At 46.0% G+C, this 17,576-nt stretch overlaps 1 protein-coding gene across 1 annotated transcript in view; it reads left to right on the forward strand.

Annotated features, from left to right (window-relative positions):
- Nucleotides 1-17,576, forward strand: part of LOC8043723 (atrial natriuretic peptide receptor 1) — a 214,104-nt gene that overhangs the window by 128,102 nt on the left and 68,426 nt on the right. The gene's annotated exons all lie outside the window — the stretch shown is intronic.

Genomic DNA, 17,576 nt, shown 5'->3' on the forward strand with positions numbered 1-17,576 from the left:
CACTTTAAAATTGTCTTCGAATTGAAGTCATTCTTGGGCCGCCGCGCACAAACAAGACGGATCTAAATTTGAAAAGCGTGTCGTTGCGTAAATATTGTTATCGATTTCGTTTTTTGGGGTGCAAATTTATTGACAAAGTGTGCGGCAATTTTAGCTGGCCTAGCCGAGTGCTATACGATGGGAGTACACTTTTCATGGGGTGCATCCGGCATACTAAGGTATCAAACTGGCTGACACATTTGCCACAATAATTAATGTTGCAGCGCATTTCAACCTCCCTATTTTCTAGCAGTGTAACGTACTCTGGTTTCCCCTCGTAGCTTTTCTCCTGCCCCGCGACAGAAAAACACATTCTGCTGCACTTTGCGCATATCTTAATGAGGCATTTATTAATACAGTTAGTTTTCTGAGTTTGCTGTCCCTCTATAGACGTTTTCAGGCAGCTGTGCATGGACGCCGCGATAATCGACCTCCAGTTATTGTTCCCTCTTCTTCCCTTCGTTCCACTGCGTGATTACCAGAGCAGGACAGGTAATTACCACTTTAAGTGTTATTGTGTCTTTTTACCAGCATAGGCCTTTGTGGAGGCTCAGCAACGCCCGCTTCAGTGACTCGGCATCTCGGTAAGACAAGAGAAGGTCGGCTATGGCGACTCAATTTGGCGCGCGCTGAAAGCGTCTATTCTTCGTCTCACCTTAACATAGACTAACTACGAATGCTGTGCAAACACGAGCGGGTAGCTTGACTACCTTGACTGGAGCACTCGCTGTACGAGTGCTTGTGCTGCCGCCAAGGATTCATCTAAAACAAATAGCTCGCGATTTCAGCATGCGCGGCTGACAATAGTCCATGCTATGGTAGGACAAAGTATAACTTCTCACTGAAAACACGCTTCTTTAGGACAATATAAATTGCGTTTATTGCGTTAAAAATGCGGTGTGGGTATGTTTATACAGCCTGAACTTAGTCTGGCTCATGGGCGACTAGTCTCTCAGTTGTATATCAGAAACTTAGCCAGTACAGTACAAAGGAAATTCGGGGGTCTTTAGCGTGCATCACGCAGTAGTGATGCAGAACCGCACGCCCGTACGATGCTCATCCACATCGGAACGGACAGGGGTGGGTATTGAACCCGGGTTCCCTGTGTTAAGCAGCGCGAGCTTTCGCTCCCCGTGCTCCGAGCTGATGTGCGCTAACTCACTCGGCCACCGATCCACCTTTTTTTCTGTTAAAAATATATTGGGTTGTGTGTATGCTTATACGGCGTAGAACTTGGTCTGCCTCAACGGGCGACGGGTCTCCCAGTTGTAGATGAGCAATTTAGCCAGTGCAGTACAACCGCTAGCCTGGGGTCTTTAGCGTGCACCACGCAGTAGTGATACTCGACCGCACGCCGGTACGATGCTCATCCAGATCGAAAGGGGCAGAGGTGGGGCTCGAACCCAGGATCCCTTGGTTCTGCAGCGCGAGCTTTCGCTCCACGTGTGCGCTAGACCACTCGGCCACCGATTTTTTTTTTTCTTTATTGCCTGTTTGGCGATTTTCAGCATAGTTACAAAAAGGAGACTAAAAGCACATCAGCCCCAGCTTGCTGACGCGAGTACATTAAAATTCCTTCAAGGAAACACACTCGTCCAAAAGCGACATCCATTCGGGAGGCTCATGCGGTACACTTCGCGAATGTACGCGACACGTTCAATACATTTTTTTTCGGACAGGACGAACATTCGTTTCCGCATGGCGGACAACCATTCTCGTCTTCCAGATGCTATGTAAGCTTAGAACCATAAACATGTCATATGGTACTCCACCTTCATTTTCGACTCGCAGGAATCGAATGCCGCGCGGGTTTATAGGGAGGGTTTTCTTTATAGTGCGCTGGAGTATGTCCCAGTGGAAAACCGCGTCCCAGCACTGAATAAACACATGTTCTATCTTTTCTGGTTGTTTGCACCGTAAACAGTTTACCGACCATGGTACGTATATCCCTTTTGCCGCCAACCATGGTTTCACAGGCAAAGTACCTGAATGCAGCTTGAAGAAAAAAAAAAAAGGATTTAATGGAGGGTTTAACTGGCATTCCCTTAACCTTCATCAAGACGTCAAGACCAGGGCCCTCACTGTATAATGTTCTGTACAGAGGTACCGGCATTAAAACATCCACCAAATCGTTGTATAGCTTTTTCCGTCGGACAGTACTTAGATAGTCTAAAGAAAAACGAACACTCAACATTCGAAAGAAAAGCAAAACTTCTCGCAAATAGCCTCGCGGCCCTGCACAATTAACATCAATGGAAGACACGACAAAATACGGTAAAACATTACGCAAACGAACCTGCATAACTGTACGTAAAAAATAGTGATTCTGATCTCTCAGAAACGTCGGCCACCGATCCCCCTTTCTTCTGTTAAACTCATTAACCCACTGCGGTCATAGTATTAGGTTTGATGTACGCAGATGTGGTATACTAGATGTTATATGGAACCATATTTGTATTTTTTTCATTGCGCAAGGAGAACCGATTACTACTACATAAAAAAAAAAATGTCGCTGAATAAAAAAAAAACAAAAACACCACAGATATGTTCTAGAACACAAAGGAAATTCTGCATTCGCAATTGAACAATTAACATGACTGGACGTTATTTTCGGCTTTGTACTTCTTTAAGGTCATTATGTAGAAACCATGACCGGCCCTAGACACACGCCCAAATGAAAGAAAGGATAAGCAAAAAATTATTAGCGTTCGTTTTCCAGAGGCCCTAAACTCGTCGAACACAAAGTTGGAGCCGAAAGTTCGCGGAAGGCGCCAATTTAACATCGGCGACAAAAGCGCGAAGTCATTGTCGCAATTGTCCAATCTGTTCGCTCTGTCGACTTCGGCCCCAGCTTTGTGTTTGACGAGTTCAAAGCCCCAGAGCTTTTAATTTTCTGAGGGGTGGGGCAACCCTCTCAGGAAGTTTGAATTTAGTCAAAATAAATAAATAAATATATATATATATCAGTGTGTCGAACCGAAAAAAATACGGGTTCGGTTACGGTTCAGGTAAATTTATTTTGTTCCGGTTCAGTTCCGGTTCGATTAATTCGATCCGCGAACCGGTTCGCGAACCGGTTCGGAAATTATAAATGACAAATTGCAGCATCAAAATAAATTACAAATAAAAATCTGAGGTCAGCACATACGAAACGGGATACATCGTAGTGTAGGGCTCAGGGATTTCTACCAGGAATGATTTCTTTATGTGCACTCAAAGGTTACCTCACCGACGTTTCCGCATTCGGACTTCATCTAATTGGGTCCGACGCAGTAGCTGTAAAATCCGCGACCTCCTTACAAACCCACTTACAAGTAGAACTCGCTAACTATCCCGCCCCCTCGGCGTGTAAGCAATTGAAGGAAAAGTGGGGAGAAAATACAGCTTTCTTTATTTGAACTAGTCTTCGGTAACTCAAATTAGACCCTTAAAGAAGTTTTCATTAAACAAGATAGGGAATATGAAAAACACTTCACCGAACGCAACGCCAGAAGGACGTAATAGGATAAATATTAAAATAGAAGAGTTCGCTGTCTCACAAATATGTTAGCTTCTAAGTGCCTATACGAAACCGGATGCATTATTATCAAACTCCACAGCCTTTTCTTTTCTCATTCCGATGAAAGCAAGCTTCAAGAACTCGCGCGTTCTAGAAACGTGTTATGAAATGAGCACACAGCAGCATTTAGGATTTACGAGAATGTAGGAAAATGAAATCCCGTGACGCGATATTTTTTTTTTTTTTGCACAGCCTTTTAATTTTTTTTTCCGTGCAAGCCGCGACCAGCGCAATACTGGTTCCTATGTCAAGATTCATGGATGCAGCGTTTGTCAAGATTCATGGATGCAGCGTTTATATTCCTAAGACTGAGTGGAGAAGAAAAATATGTAAGCGAGGTGTGTGTCAGTTGACGGCACTTAAAAAACAAATGGCATTGATAGCACATTCATTGTCAACAGCGCGTGGCCGAGCCGTTTTGACATGAGCCGGTAACCGTTATTTTTTTTCCGGTTCAGTTCCGGTTCGGGTTCATCGCGATAACAATATAACGGTTCGGGTTCGGGTTCAGTTCCGGAAAAAGTACCGGTTCGGTTCCGGTTTTCGGTTCGGTTCGGTTCCGGTTCGACACCCTGATATATATATACCGCGTGCAAGTTTGCCCGCTCTTTGCCCATCTCGTGGTTTTGTTTACCTCATAAACTCGCCCGTGCTCTCTTGTTTTACCGGGATTTCAATCAATGACGGCGCGTGCTTGGCCGTCTATACTTTGTTCAAACATAGGTCCAGACGCAGTCGACGCTACGAGCTAAGGGGACCAATCGAGCTGCGTCCAAAGCGCAAGTCACTATGTCTTTTTTGTTTATGATTGGTTCAGCTATGTAGAACACGTACAGAAATATGGCTACCACCATGATGATGGTCTTTTGACGCTGTCTGATTGATCACACCAGATCGTGGCGTCGACTGAGTCGGGACTTAGAAAAAGCTAAAGAGGTCCATGAAAAAGAAAAAAAAAAAGTTAGAAGTCATTTCATAATAGTTTTTGCCCGTGAATCTGAAAATCGCATTCGGTTTACCCGAAGATGTAACTAAACGTGATAAAACACGAAAAACCTCAGACCAGTCGTTACGTCATACCCAGATCTTTTTTGCCGCCAAGCGCGTGCCCGCTCGCGTGGGCAGCCCATGCCATTGCAACCTTGGTATATTCCCCCAGACTGACGGCAGTCGTGAGGTCTTTGTTTTTGATAGGCTCTGAAGATGTGCGAGAGCCAAGGTTCCGAAAACTCCTCTTAAGACGTAACACTCCGGGAAGGAGGGCCATTTGCAGTACCTTTGAAAACGATTTTTGCAGCCTCCGTGCACCAATATGAAAAATAGTCTCAATATTTGTGATTCTGGAGGCGAAATGAAGACGATTTAAGCTTAATTCTTGGAATACAAAACCGCTTCAGTTTATCTTTAAGGTGAAACGAAGTATAGTCATCTTGCGTTTCATGCGCATTCTCTGCATTGGCCTTTTATTGGCGTGGGCCCCCTTGCGTTCCGATGTGCCAAGACGCATTTCGGAACGCTTGCTCGCCGTGTATGTGACTTTAAGCATGAATTAAGTCACATCGCGAATTTGTTTAGATAATCTTACTTTATTTTCTTTTTACCGATTTCTCTAACTCAACGTTCTATTCAAGCTTGGAGCGGGTCTGGAAATACAAGCAAGGTAAATTCGAAATAAAGGATCTAATTCAGCACAGTTGGCTTGACGAAGAAAGAATGTTTAAAAACCAACAGTTCGTGCTCGTATAGCATGCTTTGTGGTTTATCTGGATGCGTGGTATCCTCGTGAACACCACATAAATAACACGCGGTCAGCACATAGCTAGTACACCAAACAAAAACCAAAACACATTCCTAAAGTAGACACACCATTGTGGTTAAGGGAAATCACTAAGGTGAGAAGAAATAATGGACACACTGAGCAAAGATTGACACATGCAGATCTAAAGAAAAAAAAAAGGTAAGTAGCGTACCTTCTCTTGATCAATTTTTAGAGTGCAGATCTTAGGCGCTTGTTTCCGGCTTGAACGGCGTCGACGTCGCCGTCGGCATAGCTGCGAGTTCATGTCCCCCCCCTCCCCCCTGAGGTCACGTGACCCCCCTGCCCCGACGTCACGTGTCCACCCGAGGTCACGTTCCTCCCCCGTTCCCCAAGGTCACGGACCCCCCTTTGAGGGGGAGGGTGAGGAGGGAGGAGGATGAGACGAGGGGAGGAGGTTGAAGGATGAGGAGGAGGTGAAGGAGAAGGAGGGGGAGGAGGAATAGCACGCAGGATCACGAGGTGAAGAGGAGGGAGGAGGGGTATACCCTCCCCTAGTACCCTTCCCTCCTCAAGAGCTGCGCTCTAACGCGGTGTTACAGGGAGTTGTAAACGGCTTTTATATTTCTCTGTACCCTTACCACCACAAAACACGCTAACCGGTTTACTAGGTCGAAGGCAATATTCCAACATTTCAATAAAAGAGAAATTTGACTCACTCAGGTTTTAAAAGATTAGATAAACAAATATTGCAAGAAAACGACCATCCTGAATAAGTGCCTGAAGGAATTTCACCTATCCTTGGAGATCTATATGAACGCTGTCATAAATATCCCAAAGAAGCCGGTGTCCATAGCCAAGCTTGACCGCAGAAGACTGTAAAGGGGTAAACCTCGCAGAAGGTTTCCTGCGGTCTTGATATTACTGAGGCTTAGAATAAAGGTCCCTGGATCATTTAAAACCAACTTAAAATTTCACAACGCAGTTCGAGCGAAGGAACGCGTGCGTTCTAAAAATTCATGCCTTCCCAGCGTGGAAATGATCGAAGTAGGTCCGGTATTACGTTTTTGCGCCTTCAGTTGAAGAAAAGTTCTACTGCGTAAAGGCGCCCAGAAAGTCGATAAAGCGTAAAAAAGAAATAAACCTCCCCCGTAGATTGGAGGGCGCCCTGAGGATCGCTCGGGAAGCTCGAGCGGCCGCTTCGCCAGATGCGCTCGGCCGCTCGAACAGTGGCGCCGCTTCTCCACGGGCGATCGAGCCATCCATCTGCTTCAACCCAGCCCCGACAGGGAGTATTGACGGGGCCTCCCTGTGCTTTGAAAGCCGGCGGAAATCGAAGTAACTAGTACACTCAAACGAGATTGTTCCATCCAAGGTTGACATATTCATCTGACTGTTCACTCAGGAATGGAGCACAGAAAGTCTTTAAAGAGAGATGATATTTGTCAACACTGGTAGCCCCCCCTCCCTTTTCTCCTAAGCTAATCTTACACTTCGTTGCACACTTAGCGTAGACACGGCCGGACTGGAAGCGTGCGCTCTCTTTTCCTTCTTACGGCTTTTGCGATTGGGGTAATCGCCACCTCCCGCCGCAATTCGCGGGGGGCGCTGTCACCTCACCCCTTGGCTACCCTTTGCCGTTTGCACAGAGCACGTCTGACAGTCTACCTCAGCGCTGTCGCAACTTGCGGCCGAGATTTTTATAACCTTTGACACCTGATCCTTAGGTTTAGACCCTCAGCCACTATCTAATGCGCTTCTGACGAGCCCAAAACGGTGAATATATGAGGCAGATCTCCGAGAGATTCGGGAGTAAAAAGTATAAGTAAAGACAGCGAATGGGCAATTGCGGAAAAACTACACTCTAAGAAAAAAGTTGACCTCAAGGGACTAACGGCAGCATTTGGTCCTCTGAACTCCCAGTTGCTCCTCGAAAGGACCATCTGGCTCAAGCTAGGTACCGTGCGCAAAAGCTGGGGACTAACTGCGCTCGACTGGGACCAACCGATAGGCGTGCGCGAGCAAAAGCATCCATTAGTCCCCCTCAGACGGGGTGCATCTGTATGATTTAGTCCCCGAATGCAAACGGAATGTTCGCCAGGAGGACGGATGCTATTTCGCTTGTCTTGGGGATCGGCGATACTCAGCCCAGCACGGCTGAAAGTGTTGACGAAACTCGGACGAAACTGGCGAATTTGTTTAATGTGCCAGGAACGTTAAGACATTGCATGGTAGAGCTTCACGCGTTGTGTGAAAGCGAGTGAACGAATGTGTTGACTCGACTTCTTCCAACTATCTCCTCAAAAACGATCTGTTGACATTCCAGAAGTCCCATTTACGTAATTTGCCTTCGCGCAAAAAATGTGCATTCATCCAAACGCAACACCTCCAAATACTAACACTTTTTTTCTTTTAAAAATGAAACTTAACAGTTTGTAGAAGCCACGCTTTTAACACCGGAGTCTCGCAGTCAGAATAAATGGTCATTTCAATCCCTAAAACTGAGCATTCCCACCGGCGATATAAGCAGTCGCGCGATGCCACTAGATCGCATCGCAAAACAAATTAGATGGTCACACCGGCGTGTGCGATAAGCGAGTCCAACGCCTTCGTTGGCGAGTCGTTTGTCGAAAACTCTCGCTCCGAACGCCGTTGATTTGCTCAGCCGCTCCGCGACTAGATCGCATCGCAAAAAAGTTGAGTCGAGAAGCGACTGCTCCAATCGCGTCGCTTTTTGCCCGCGATAGTCGCTTTTGCGATGGAAGTTATCGCGCGGCTAGATCGCATCGCCGGTGGGAACGCGCCTCCGTCTCTGTGTGACAAACCTTTCTGGGTAGTCCAATGTCGAACTAAAATCCGCAACGACACACTTGATGCACGGCACGTTCGACTTAAAGAGCACATTCAGGGGCAGTATCCAGACGCCTTCATGCCATCGTCGTCGCTGTTTCCAAAACAATCCAGATGAACTACGAAGAACGAACCACGCCCGGAACGTCACACCTGGCAGCACCCTACTAATACAAAACAAATGCAAACTAAAAAAAAAAAAAAAAAAAAAGCCACTTGAGAAAGTTGAAAATGCTTAAGAGAGAAAGAGAAAAGAAAGAAAAAAAAGTGTCTGCTTGAGGTCACTCGACCGGCGTGTTGAAAGTGGCGACCGTCTCCCGTCCTTGGAGCTCTTCGGTGTCCTTGTGTCGTGTGCAGTGGGAGTGGGAAAAGAGATTATCTTCTGCGCGCACTGCCCCCTCCCCCCAATCCCCTACCCCGCATTCTTTGCTCCTTGTACACGCGGAGGGTTGGGCGTTGGTCAGATGGGGTCCGTCGGGAAAACGGGAAGTGTCTTTGTTTGAAAAGAACCTGTTTTTAGTAAGTTGAAAGTCGAAATACAGCCTTCGTCGGAGGCTGGTCGCCTTGTGTCGTCTCCGATCATGCCGGGATCGGGTTTGGATTCGCGGTACTGAAGCACTGCACTTGATCTGTTCTGACGTCGCAAGCCAAGGGAACTCGATTAAGGTATGTCGAAGTGCTTCTGTTTATGGTGTATTTATTAACTGTGGCTTCAGAAAGTGTTTTCTTTTAAGCGCGTTCTCTAGCTTGCAAAGCGCGCGCCATGCTCTATTCTTTTTGGCACCCCGGTTGCTGATTTTGTTATGCGGCACAGAGACCTCATATTCTATCGTATCGAGCGAAACGCCAGTTCTACCGATGGCTTATTTTTGTGTGTGTGTGTGTTTCGCAGACCCTGGCAGGATCGCTTGACCATAAACGCCTGTCCACATGCAGCGGAGCGCTACAGGCATAACGCTGACCTTGCGCTAAGCGCGTGCTGACGGGATCGGTCAAAAGCTTTGTATCGCACCGACAAAACTCATGCTCACGGCAGACGAAAAGTAGCTCATGACACGTGAGCAGCGCTACATCAGCGCTTCGCTGCGTGTGAGAACCGGCATTAATGGAGACATTTATTCGATTGTACACTAGACTTTCGCGTTGATGGCGGGAGATCATGCCGTCACTTTGAAGCATAGTTTGAGCACGAACGCGCTGGGTCTGTAATTCGCAGCGAACGGTCTACTAAAATCTAATATTGCGCTGGTCTGCTGTCAACAGACTGCGTGTTGGATGTGAACCATTGTATCACTTATGCAGCCTATTTGTTAATTTATTATGCGTGTGTTATAACTTATATCTCATATATTTGTCAAGCGATTCGGTATTAATGCTGCCCTGTTACTAATAATCCAAATTCCTCGCAAACAGGAAAGAAGCTGCCGGAGCCCCAATAAGCGGTGCTGGGACCACGACCGACTTGGGCAGACGTCCCAGTGTCCAAGCCATCGTCGACGCAAGTGCGCTCTTCGGAATCTGGCCTTATCGTGGATTCTACCGCCCTGGAACTTTGACTTCAGTCATCCTTGAATGCGATGTGTATCTACGAGGCAATAAAGCTACTTTTAACCTGAACTCCACAATTTCGTTTCGGGAGATTTGTGGCACGGGACCAAATGAAAAAAATAAACCTTTAGTCCCAGAAGCCTAAATCCAAGGGCGCAACGTTTAGACCCAGGGGTCCAAGTGCAAGGGCCTAACAGTTAGTCCTCGGCAGGGCCGTACCCAGAAAAAAATTTCGGGGGGGGGGGGGGGGGGGGTTTCGGGGACAACGGCGGCCATTTTGAAAGTGTCTATTGTCTTATTTTCGCCTATGAATCATGTGCATCGGTGGCATATAATGGAGAGTTACAGCAAACCGGAGATCCGGTCCCGGTTTGGTACCCGGTAGCCGACCGGCGCCACTGCGCGTGCGCAGAGGTGGAGATTAAAATCGGCTGGCTGCCGGTGCACCGACCAGGGCCGTACACAGAAAAAAATTTCGGGGGGGGTCAGAACCCCCTATCCCCCCCCCCCCTGGTTACGGCCCTGGTCCTCGGGGTTCATTTGAACCGGTGTAGCAGTTAGTCCCAGGGGTCCAAGCGCAAGGGTCTAACAGTTCGTCTTCGAGGTTCAATTGAAACGGTGTAACAGTTGGTCCCAAAGGACCAAGTGCAAGGGCCTAACAGTTGGTCCTCGAGGTGTAACTGAAAGGGTGCAACAGTTAGTCCCAACGGTGCTAGTGCGAGGGACTAACTGACGGGGCGCAACAGTTGCTCCCGTTACAGTTGCTCCCCTAGGGGACTAATGGTGGTGGCAGCGCATTTAGTCCCCCGAGGGACTAAGTCGCGCTCCCTTTTTTCTTAGAGTGTATACTCCTCTTTACCTCCAGGACTTCCGTTGCAACTCAAGAACAGGAGGACGGACCCTTTCTACGTGGAGAAACTTTAAATGATAAATAATTCGTACACTTTCGTGAAATGTAAGCAGGCCCAATCTATCTATTGCCGTGGTCTGCATCATCCTTTTATAGGGCGCACATGAAGTCAGTCGGCTGCTCTAGATGAGGGTGTAGTAGTCTGTACAATTTTTCACAGTTCATATTACAGCCTAAAGTGCTTCCTCGAGGGCTTGTGCACATATCCAGATGATTTTTCGTTTCTGTCCGTGACCGTCTTTGCATGGTTAATCAGAAGTATTCTGAGGAACTTGTTGCAGATTAAAGCCAAGCGCTTTGAGTGACTGTTGTCAATGTCCTCTGGGCAACTTAGGATTGGCGCGTCTTCAAGATAGGGTGCAGTGAGTAGTTGCAGAACTTCGTGCACATTTGTACGCAAAAGGTGCTTAACAGCCTTAAAAAAAAAAAAAGAAAGCCACAATGTTGTTTAGAAGTGCGAAAAGCCTAGGATTTCGATAATGAAGTCCACTTTTATCCACACACAGTACAGTACACTAAAGTACAGGAGTCCCCTCTATGTCACAGGGGAACGCAGTTTGCTGACGACACTGCCTGTCGGTAGAGTGACTTAAATCGGAGCGAAGTTCAATAAACTGTTGCTAAAACAACAACCTACGAAGCTCGAACACCAGTGCAATGCAGCTCGAAGGGACTCTCTGAGTGGGGTGAAGTGGGGTGAGGTGGTTGCGCCCCTGGAGGCAAGCAAGTGAACCACATACGGAGAAAAATGCAATTGACTCCCGGGCGATTGCAAAGGCCGTAAGAGAGAAAGGGAGCGCGCGCTTCCAGTCCGGCCGTAGCGTAGATTAGAGAGATTTAGTGTAGCTTGGGAATCCAATGATTTTTGTCTCCCAAGCAGCTTGGGGGACCTAAAGAGTTAAGCCGGGTCACACTGCTTATACATCATACGAAAGACAGTTTTCATGCTGGTTCAAGCGTCAGTCACCACGAGGCCTGTGCTTCGAATGCCGCATGGCAACAAGTACAAAGAGAAGCTTAATTGGCACATGGCATTCGAACCACGGATATCGCGGTGACTGATGCCTGGTAGACTGTCTTTCGTATGATATATAAGTAGGGCGACCACGACCTTACGGTCCTCTGTACTAAACTTCCGAATGCCATCAAAGCTACGGGTGCGATCTATAAAAAAAACATTTGCGAGAGAGTACGTGCAAATGCACCGCAAGATCAAGCCATACGCTGGCGCCCGCAACTTTGACAGAGGCGTACGCTAAGTATGGTAAGAGGTATACTTGTTTTATATGGCTGTAAAGGCCTGCTCCCATATACGACGCAGCGCTAACTTAGCGCTATTGACAACAGGGAGGTTTCGTATATCGTTTCCGCGGTCCCGCAATGTTTTCCGCGACCCCCCTACGATATCCGGCGCTTGCAGACGAGACTAGCGCCGTGCATGCGCAATAGTGGCGCAATAACCAAGCGGAGGTGAGAAAACGGTCTACAAAAATAATTCCCCAATGCGGTGACTTTGCGCCATATTAACTCCGCATCTGCGCTCTGCTTCAGGACAGAGGCTTTTCTAGTTTACACACACAATACAGCGCCAACTCAGCGCTGGCTCAGCCCTATTTCTACCACTGATGCAGCGCCAACTTTGTGCTATCTCACCGATCCGCTGCATGCGTAAACTGGTCTTAAAAGACGCGACATAAACTGTTCGTTTTAATTTGAATGGACGTCGTAGTTTCGTGCTTTCGCGTATATACTGACCGGGATTAATGTCGTTGTAAGCTTTTTGCATATGTTCACTCGCATGTCCTGATTTATTTAAATGCCGCCTTTATAAGACAAGACTAGGCTGAAGAAAGAAAGTCATGAAGAATAGAAACAACACGGCATGCCTCTGCACACGCGCCAAAGCGAAATACCGCAAATATAAAAGCCGCTACTCAAAATTCACGATATTGATCATCGTATAGTCAATGTCGTGTTGTTTTTCTTTGCAAGAAGTTTGCAGATGATGTCTGCGTTTTTCGCAGTGCTCTATAAACTGTAAAAAAAAGTGGCCCAGGGTTTAATATCGTTTCATGTGCAGCTCGAGGGCTTAATGATCCTCCCGGCAGCACCGCCAGAAAATTCAATTTCGCAAGCTCGCAATATCCGTCATCGCTTTCGAACGTGACAAACAACGCTGGACGGAATAAGTATCGTCTTGCCAGGCATCTTTCGGCACTTTTTCTATTCATATAATTTTTTTTTCTTGCATTTGTCGGTATTGGTTTCAGCAAAGTACTCAATGAACAGAAGAAAAAAAAAAAAGAAAAGTTGAACTCGCCCTTAAACATTAAAATATGCGTCCGACGCCTTCCTCAAGCATCTTCTGTGGTTTTCGTTTTTTATTTGCGTTTCGACAGAGAAACTTAACACCATACAAATCAGTGAGACAGTCAGTGCAAGTGGATCGCCGATCTTGGCGTTGTATGACAGCGACCGTAAATAAAATCTCGGGTAAAGTGCGGGCTAGCTGCATGCAAAAAGAGGGGAACACAAATTGGTTGCAATTTATGAGTTCAACGACTGCAGCGATTTACGAGGTGAACATATGCCATTTTCTATCAAAGCTGCTATTTTACTTTCGCCCCGTTCTCAAGTTTATTCGTTGAAGCAGTGCTACATGTTTGCAAGGCTACTAGAGGGCGAGTCAAAGGGATCGATGGCTGTTTTAACGGAGGGCAAAAAATTGTTTTTTAACATATCAAGCTAAAAGTTTGTACAGATGTGGCCGGCAAAAGTGCATTAAATGAAAAAAAAAAAAAGAAATTCAGTGAACAAACTTATTCGCGTGAAAACTTTGAAATGAAAAGTGAGACCAGCGAGGACAAAGCACCTGAGGACGGCATGCAGCCAAAAATAATTATATACATATATATATATATATATATACTATACTATTTCTATATACACATATATATATATATATATACTATACTATTTCTTTTGTGTTTTATTGGTAGAATCATATAATCATATGCTCGAAATTCTAGGAAAAAAAAGTGCATCGTTTCTGGCTCAGACACGTTGTCTACTATTGCCGGAGTCGTCGGAAGCGCCCATCCTGCGGTCTTAAAGGTCGCCATCTGCCGGCTGGTGCACTAATCAGGCGCCTTTAATTATCAGACGTCCGCAATAGGTAGATATTTCAGGTTCTTAATTTCTAACGTCTTACTCAGGTAAGTTGGTTCACTGAAATATTTATCTTTCATGCACGTTCTTCAGCCTCTTTTGTGTAAAATCTTAGCTCAATTCGTTCAATACCCGATTTATGCGGTGCCCTTCAAACAACCATCGATCTCTTTAACTCATCCTGTCGATTAACTCGGTTGAAGAACTAACCATAGACTCTACTTTCACTTGCAGATACCCATATCCCCCCCCCCCCCCCCCCCCCCCTTTCGACACCTATCAATTGAAGCGCCACACGATTTGCACGCTGCGGCTGCGTTTTGAACCGTTGAGAACTTCTCTTTCGGACGTGCACCGCAGCGTGTCAATAGGGCTACCCGAACGATAGGTGTCAAACTGGAGAAAAGGGTGCTGAGAGGAGGGGAGGGGGGGGGGGGGGGGCATCACGATGGTCGTTTAGAACGCTCGTTCTTTCGAAAACCTGGAGGTGTCGTTGGTTTGTCAGTTATCACGTGCGACGCTCCCATTGGTCCGAAACTCTAATATGAGCACGCTGACAAACTTACACACACCGCCGGGTTTGCGTCAACACGAGCCCTTTTGTTTTTGGCAAAGTCACGCGCACAGCTGGCGCGGAGCCAGAGAAGAGGAAGCGTCGCGCAACACCTTGTTAACAAAGCCGGAATTCTGAACGAGATCGGAGATTGCTTAATCTGAGAAGGCCACCGCTGATCACAGATTGGAAACGAGTGCTGCGTCAGCGCTCGGCTTCGAGTCAAGTTTGAGCGGAACGTTGACGCAATCGTCGTGTCAAATCTGCAAATCTGTGCCTAGCGTTGGCCTCGTCTGACGAAGCCATCTCACTCAGCACTAAGTCTTTGTTGTCTAGGAGTTGTTGCGCAGCGGTGTGGTGGAATGCTGGCGGGACCAGTTGCGGCTCTGCTGTCACCGGTTGTTCTTCGCTTCGGGTTTTCGTAGTAGCGGCGTGGGCTGTGATGTGTGTCTATGTGTAGTTTAAAATATGAATATGGTTCACTCCGCGAGTGATATCGATACGGTTCCTTTCACGATTAATATGAAATACCGAATCCGAGGGCGTTCGTCGACGTACTCTGACAGGCAGAGTACAAAAAAAAAAAGGAGTGAAACAAATTACAGGAAGATCCATTGATGGATTCTTGGGGCATCCGTTAACATGACCCTTGGGAAATGCCCCAGTGGTTCCCCTTTGGGCAACGGTAACACTGACCCCGTAACGAGGCCAATAAAGGCAGGAAAAAATAGAGGAAGCAAGAGAGAAATCTAAAAGAAACAAGTAAAGGGGTCAAAGTTAGCGTTTCCCAAAGGGTGACCTGTAGGGCGTTTCTAAGAGTCATGCTAACGCATTCTCGAATAATCCGTCAATGGATATTCCTGTAATATTTTTCTTATTTATTTTACTGTAAACATATTTGGTAATGTTAAGTGCCAGAAAGACGAGGGACGGGTTTTGTTTTTGGCACTGATACATTTTGTCGTTGGCATGTCGTCAACCTCATACATGATCAAAAACACTTAATCAGCAACAAAAGACAAAAGAAAAACCGTTTGGTTGTTTTTTGGGTTCTTTCTTCGGCAGGAATATGTTTTTTATGAATATTATTTCTAGCATGAGAATGTTTGGATTATCATGCAGTGTGAGGGTACCAAAACCCAACGTTTGCGCATTGGAATGTAATTAGCACAAGCTGTTGGTGCAAAATAAAAATGAGAACTGCGCCAATCGGGGAAAATAAGGAACGCGCAGTGAACTTGCGCAGAGAAGACAGCCTAGCGTGCGTCGTCATTACTTGAGCTTTTACGGGTAAACAAACACACAAGTCGAGCAAAGTTTGCAGACCGATAGTACCTTCGCTTAATTGCCCAAGCGTCAAGGAGCGTGCGCGTGTGCAATCACGCACGCTGCTCGCGCTGTCGTCTGGAGCAATAACAGCACTAAAACAAGAAGAAAAGGAAAAACTAAAACAAATGGCACTTTGTCCGTGCGTTCGTCAAAGCCCTATCTTGGTTATTTACTTCGAATATATAATACAGAGAAGCTGAGTGCATACAGCGCGTGTACCTACGTTTCCAGCATTCTCCATAATGCCTGGGTAATTTGTCAGGTCTATTTGTGCATCCTAATGTTTGTTCCCACGAGGGAAATAAGTGAGTCTCATTATGTATCTTTAGACAGCGGTATATTATTCTGCCTCAAGGGGCGTCTCATGGCTCCGTTGTACATGAGAAATGTGTCTAGTGAACTAGGAAGTCTTTAAACTGCACCACACAAAAGTTATATACACGGTTGCAGGTCGGTATGGTAGGAGTTTGGCTAAAAGCGCCAATCTAGCACAAAACCTTCAGTGGACGGATTCAGATTTTGAGCACGCAATGTTTCATTCGTTTAGAATAGAGAAGTTTAGAGTCCCATAAATCTTGATATATGTGCAACAGTTAGGAGCGTGTTCATTGTGGCAGTAAAAGATTTTCCCCGTGTTCCGGATAAGTACAAATATTAGCAAGGATATTAAAAGAAAATTCAATGGCTATAAACTTAAAGGGGTGAGAGCTCATGCGCTAGCCTACGTGGAGTGCTGATGAACACGTCCGTGAGTATAACCGGCGGTATTCCGTATTTTCATCAAGGAGCTCTCTTTATATGTCTACCAAGCTTGACCATGCACCGATTCGTCCTCGCATACACCTGTTGATTGCTTTGAGTTGTGAAGGAACTTAAATTATGGAAGACGGGGAAGGCAAAAAGAAGGGGGGGGGGGGATTCTTCACCCGTTCTTCAGGCTACTATGGATATAAAACTAATTTGTTCGTTTCAGTTAATTTTGGAATAGGAGGAAGGCTGCGCGAGCTATGTTCAAGCCTCGAAAAGCTGGTAAACATCAAGACAAGGGGAAATGAAATACTAAAAATGTTTCTTTCGGCGGAGAGTCGTGTGTATCGGCTCCGCAGTGGATCCGCTGTTGTCTGAAGTCTATCTTAATATGTCAGGCAAGCGGCATCTTTTGTAAAATATTTGGGGGCAGAAGCTTGATTCTTCACAGATTTTTTGACGACATACTGATGTGCACCCGAAATTAATACTACTCAAATAAGCTTCGGGATTATACTATCGAAGTATAACCGTGCTTAAGATTCACGGCTGACTCTACGGCTATGGGGAAGTTGCAATTTCTAGATATACAGTTGTTTAACGGTCAATGATTGTGTGGTCGTATGGAAAAGAGGAACCGAACAGGGTCTTATTTAGACACAGTGCCATTCAAAATTCGTAATAGTATATATCGTAAAGTTCCTTATAGGCAATACTATAAACACTGTAGTGTATTCATTGTGTCGGTAATGCGCTCGTGAGACTGTTGTAGCGGTTGAGGCTAGCTGGGTATAGTTTGCATTTAAGAAAAAGAAATAATATTGCGTAGACAAATAGAAAGGCCTAAAGGTTCCTATAAATTTCTGAATAGAAATTTTGTTTTGATTTCGCACTTTCACAGGTTTTCGCATCTTCTTGAAGCTTTGTCTAAGAAGTCCCAAGTAATTGTCTTTTTTAAGACGGATTTTCGGTTAGGTAGTCTTACACCGTTCGAGTTTAAGCAAACACAGAGCTGCGTAAGAAAGAGTAGTATAGAAATCCTCCAACTGGTTACATCAAGGAAGTTCCGTGTATACAAATACCATTTGATTGTGGGCTCTGCTATGTGGTCCAGACG

This window comes from Ixodes scapularis, unplaced genomic scaffold (assembly GCF_016920785.2).
Source record: "Ixodes scapularis isolate PalLabHiFi unplaced genomic scaffold, ASM1692078v2 PGA_scaffold0__279_contigs__length_252992795, whole genome shotgun sequence".
Taxonomy (NCBI): Eukaryota; Metazoa; Arthropoda; class Arachnida; order Ixodida; family Ixodidae; genus Ixodes; species Ixodes scapularis.